At 38.2% G+C, this 6156-nt stretch overlaps 1 protein-coding gene across 1 annotated transcript in view; it reads right to left on the minus strand.

Annotated features, from left to right (window-relative positions):
- The window catches only part of PLCZ1 (phospholipase C, zeta 1), a 107305-nt gene that overhangs the window by 83956 nt on the left and 17193 nt on the right, over nt 1–6156 (minus strand). The window lies entirely within an intron of this gene.

Consider the following 6156-nt stretch of genomic DNA (forward strand, 5'->3'; position numbering starts at 1 on the left):
AACAACAACAACATGTTGTATAGCAGCCAAGATCCTGTGAGCAGTTATTGTTGATGATTTCAAATCCAACTTTTTTCTACCTTGAAATTCACACTTCAAGTACTCTAAATTTGTAAAAGTGTATATCTTGCTATTGTACAGGATGTTTTTACAATTTGTAATACCCTATTTCTTAGTTTACTAACGTCTCCTAATCCTTTAGAAAACCTCATATTGTCTAGAAGTCTTCCCTTACGTCCCTCTGTGTCTTCCCCCTACATCACACTATAAATCAATTATTTGATTTTTTTTAAGAATCTACACCTTCTCCTATTATAAGATTTATAACACTCGTGAAGCCTTTTGATCTCCCTTTTAGAACTGCCTCAGACTGAATGTTTGTCAATTGTTTCTTGTATCCTCAGCGCATAAGAGTATCTTACTGAAGGTATTCTGATTATGTGGTCTATCAATCAGTTTTGTGATTCTGGAGCAATGGTGTATTTAAATAAAAATTGGATAGGACTATTAAATATCACCTTTGACTTAGGGAGAATAAAAAATGTTGATAAATTACGTATGGAAAATCACAGGCCCAATCTCAATGTATAATACAAAAATATAAGAATACTAGAACTATTATTTTCCCTCATGAAAGAAAAAAGGGGGGGAAGGAAGGGAAGGAAAGAAGGAAAGAAGGAAGGAAGGAAGGAAGGAAGGAAGGAAGGAAGGAAGGAAAGAAGGAAAGAAGGACTATATACAGAGATAGAAATAGAGAGCGATAGAAATATATTTACACACACAAGAGATTCCAGCAAGAGAAGGCCTCCCTATCTCACTAGCTCCTGGGTTCCTGGGCTTCTGAAGTGGGAGGATCTGTATTCAACTTCACCCTCCCTAAATCAGGTAGCACCCATCTTTCCACAATTCCACAAGAAAACAACCCTCGAATACCAGATTTAAAGGGAGACACCACCCTCTCCTGGGAATTACCCTACTGTGACTGTATTTCATATGGAGGAGGAGAGGCACTAAGTCAGAAGAAGTCAGTGGTGGAACAAAAGCTCAGGGGCAAAGGACTTTTCCTCAGAACTGTCTGAGAAAGAAATCCTTCCCTATACCTAGTGTACCTGGAATTTGGACTTAAAAAACTCCTAACTCAAGAGAGACCCACCACATGCATGAGGCATTAGGCATCACAGAAGTGAACTGAGACCTACCCCATCATATCAAGGTTTGGATAGGGGGAGGGAAATGTTGAATGGGGTTGGCAGAAGTGGAAGGGGATGTTGGTAGAGCCGAGAAAGAATAGATCAATAAACACATGCCAAGGGCAAGAGAAGGGAGGAGCTACACTGAAACTTTATTTTTATTAATTTTATAATTTTTTATAATTTTATAGTTTTATTAATTTTATAATGGGAAAATGTCTTTCTTTTTTTATTTTTTTAAATGTCTTTCATCTGCTGCTCTCTGTAAAATACTTGTCAAGTACTGTTCAGTTTAAGATAGATTAGGAAGGATTGGTCATTCATTTCCAAAATAATAGGCCTTCAAATCTCTTTGTAAAATAGAGAACATGTAGACTAGCAGATATGGAAACTGAGACTGAGCCCTCAAATATGGAAACACAAAGGAATAACAATTGTAAGCAGACATACGTGATTGGAATGTGGGATGTGAGATGCATGAATGTAGAAAAATTGGACATTGTTAAGAAATGGGACACATAAATATTGACATACCACGCATTGGTGAAAAAAGATGGCATGGCATGGAGCATTTTTAATCAGACGATTATTATCTACTGGAGACAAAAACATGAGGAAAAACGAGGTTGTTTTAATACTTAAAAAAGTCATTTCTAGATCCATCTTGAAATATAATGTTGTGAGTGACACATGCATACAAGGAAGTCAAGTGAATACCAATACCATTCAAATATATCTACCAACACTAGAGCCAAAGAAGAGGAAATAGATGATTTCTATTAACTTTTGCAGTCAGAAATTGCTCGAACATGCAACCAAGATGCTTTAGTAATAATTGGCAACTGGAATGCAAAAGTGGGGAATAGGGAAAAAAGATAAGTAAATGGAAAACATGAATTGGGTGACAGGAGTGATGCTGGAAATAGAATGATAGAATCCTGTGCAATCAATAATTCACTCATTGCAAATACTTTTTATAAGAAACATAAATGCAGATTATGCACATGTATTTCACCTGCTGGTATGCACAGGCATCAGTTTGATTATAGCCATGGAAACAATCATTCGAGAAGCTCAGTATCAGCTGTGAAAACTAGGCCAGGTGCTGACTCTAAGTTCAAAAAAAAGCTAAAAAAAGGTTCAATTAAAACCACAGGAACCAAAATTTGGCCTTGAGTCTATCCCACCTGAATTTCAAAACAATCTCAGGGACAGGTTTGAGGCCTTAAACACTGATGAGCAAAGACCAGTTGAGTTGTGTGAGGCTGTCAAGAACATCGTCCAGTAAGAATGAAAAATGTCATTACAAAGACAAAGGAAAGAAGACCAAGTCGAATGTCAGAAGAGACTCTGAAGATTGAACTAGAGCTCTGTGAAGCCAAAGCAAAAGGAAGAAACAAAAAAGCTAAGGAGCTGAACAGAAGATTTCAAAGGGTGGCTCTGAAAGACAAAGTATTATAATGAAATGTGCACAGAGCTGAAGTCAGAAAATCAAATGAGCTGAACTCTCTCAGGATTCCTTACTCTGCAGGAACTGGAGAACAAAGTGAAGCCTCAAATTGCAATATTTAAGGAGGCTGAGGGAAGAATATTAAATAATCCAGAAAGCATTAAAAGAAGAAGGAAGTAGTATACAGAGTCACTATACCAAAAAGAATTGATTGTCACAGAATAATTTCATATAACAACATATGATCAAGAGGTTATGGTCAGAAAGGTAAAAGTTCAAACTGCCCTGAAGGAATTGGCAGAAAACAGGGCCCCAGGAACTGATGGCATACAGACTGACAGATTTCAACAAACAGATCCTGCCCCGGACACACTCACCAGGTTGTACCAAGAAATCTGGAGGAAAACTACTTTGCTAACTGGAAGAGATCCATATTTACTCCTGTTCCGAAAAAAGTGACCAGACAGAACATGGAAACTATCAAACAATATCATTAATATCCCAAACAAGAAAATCCAGAAACGGCTGAAACCGTACATTAACAGAGAACTACCAGAAATACAAGCTGGGTCGAGAAGAGGAAGTGGTACTAGAGAAATTATCGTCAATATCAGATGGATCTTGGCTGAAAGTAGAGTGCCCGAGGAATGTCTGTCTGTGTTTCATTGACTATGCAAAGGCATTTGACTGTGTAGATCACAACAAATTGTGGCTAACCTTGAGAAGAATGGGAATCCCAGAATACTTGATTGTGTTCATGTGAAACCTGCACTTGGACCAGAAACCAGTAGAACAGAGCAAGGAATACTGTGGGGTTTAAAATTAGGAAAGGAGTGTCTCAGGCAAGCATCCTATCTCCATCTTTTCAATCTGTATATAGAACAGATCATTGGAGAGGATGGACTTTGTGAGGAGTACTGTAGCATCAGGTTGGGAGGAAGACTCAGCAAAACCTGCATTATGTAGATGATACAACCTTGCTTGCAGAAATTGAGCAGTACCTGAAGTGTTTGCTGCAGGTCAAAGACTGTTGCCTTCAATATCTATTGAAGGTTAACATCAAGAATACAAAGATTCTCACCACTGGGTCAATTATCAGCACCATGATAAATGGAGAAGAGATTGAGGTTGTTGACAATTTCAACTTGCTCAGCTCCACAATCAAAATTCTTGGTACCAGCAGTCAGGAAATCAAGGGTCAAAGTACAACGGGGAAGTCTGCTTTCTGGGCCCTTTCCAGAGTCTGAGGAGAAATGAAGTCAGTATGGAGACTAAGGTGTTCCTGATCTAGGACAAGGCCTTTCCAATAACGTACTATGCATCAGAGATCTGGACAATGAATAAGGATGACAGAAAAATTTATATCTTTGCATTGTGTTGCTGGAGAAGAGTATTGAATATACTAAGGACTGCCAAGAGAACAAATAAGTCTATCTTGGAGACTGTGAAACCAAGTTTGAAGGCAAGGCTTTTGTAGCTCTGTCTCATGTCCCTCCTGGGAACATGGCCAGGAGGGACCAGTCTTTGGAGAAGAAAGTTATGCTTGAAAGGATGGAGGGACAGCACAGGAGAGGAAGACTTTGGATAAGATTGATACAGTAACTGAGACAATAGGGCTGGGTGTGTTGAAACCAGAGACTGGCTCGGGACTGGGCGACTTCAGAGCTGTTTTAGATATGGTCACTATGAGTACAGGTGATTCAACAGCACATAACAATAACATGTATATTCAGAACTTACCCATACAGTGACCCTCCAGCAGGTTTTCAAAGGCTGTTAATTGCATGGGAGGAGATTACCCATCCCTCTTCACAGCAGCTGGTGGATTTGAACTGCATGCCATCAGGATTGCAGTGTAGTTTCTTACCACTAGGCAATCAGAGCTCTCGTTGTTGTTGTTGTGAAATGAAAGAATGCAAACTATTATAACAGAATACGCACAAATCTAGAATTAGGGACTAAAAAGAGAAGAACTAGCTCAGCAGTTTTCATGCTGAAAAACTGAAAAAGAAATTTAGGGTTGTTTGAGTTGCAATACTTAAGAGATGCTTTAGGCAAAGTCTTGAATGATCCAAAAAACATCATGAGAAGATGGATGGAATACACTGAGTCACTCTATTTTAAAAACAAAACCAAACAAACAAAAAAATACCAAAAAAAAAAAAAACCAAACTGGCCAACACTGAAATATTTCAGGAAGTAGCATATGGTCAAGAGCCAATGGTAATGAAAACAGAAGTTCAAGTGGAAGTGGAGGCATCTGCAAAAAATAAGGCCCCAGGAATTAATGGGATATAAAATAACATGTTTCAAATTGCAAATGCAGCCCTGCACATGTTCACCAGTCTAGGCTAGAAAATTTGGAGGTCTGTCCATCTGACCAGAAGAGACCCATATTTATTCCAGTTCCCAATAAAAAAGATCCTAACAGAAAGTGGAAATTATCACACAACAGTGTTAATATTACCTACAAGCAAAATAGCACTGAAGATCATTCAAAAATTGCTAGACCAGTACATGGAGAACGGCCAGAAATTTAAGCTAAGTTTAGAAGAGGCCATGGCACTAGGAATATCATTGCTAATGTCAGATGGATCCTGTCTTAAAGCAAAGAATAACAGAAATATGTCTATTTGTGTTTTATTGTCTATGTCAAAGCATTTGACTGTGTGTAACATAACAAATTATAGCTAACACTGAGAAATATGGGAATCCCAGAATCCTTAATTTTAGTGAAACCTGTAATAGATCAAGATGCTGTTGTGTGAAGAAATCACAGGTATACCACATGGTTTAAAATTAGGAAAAGTAAATTCGGTTAGGGTTGTATCCTTTCTCTATACCTATTTAATTTCTATGCTGAGTAAATTATTCAAGAAGCTGGTCTCCATGGTGAAGCATGTGGCATCAAGATTGGAGGAAGGCTCATCAATAACCTTCACTATGCAGATAAAGCAACCTTGCTTGTTGACAGTGGGGAGGCTTTGAAGAGCTTTCTGCAGAAGGTTGAACACTGCAGCCTTCAATATAGATTATATGTCAATGTCAAGAAAACAAAAATCCTCACCACTGATCATCATGATAGATGGAGAAAAGATTAAAACTCTCAATGACTTCATCTAACTTGGATTCACAATCCATACACTTGATACCAGGAGCTAGGAGATCAGGAGACATAATACACTGGGAAAATCTGTGGTCAGGGACCTCTCCAAATTATTGATGAGCAAAGATGTTCAGTGTGTGGACTAAGGTCTGCCTAATACAAGCCATAATCTTTTCAGTCACTTACTATATATCTGAGAGCAGGACAATGAATAAGGCTGACATAAAAATTGATGCTTTTAAAATGTGGTGCTGGAGAAGAGTACTGAATATCTTATGGACTGTCAAAAGAATAAACAGATATGTCTTAGAGAAGATGCATCCAGTGTGCTCCTTTGAGGAAAAGAAGATAAAGCTTAGTCTCACATATTTTGAGCATGTTTCTAGGAAAGGCTATTCCTTAGGGACATA

This window comes from Elephantulus edwardii, unplaced genomic scaffold (genome assembly GCF_000299155.1).
Source record: "Elephantulus edwardii isolate Elephantulus edwardi_28Jun2011 unplaced genomic scaffold, EleEdw1.0 scaffold00067, whole genome shotgun sequence".
Lineage (NCBI taxonomy): Eukaryota > Metazoa > Chordata > Mammalia > Macroscelidea > Macroscelididae > Elephantulus > Elephantulus edwardii.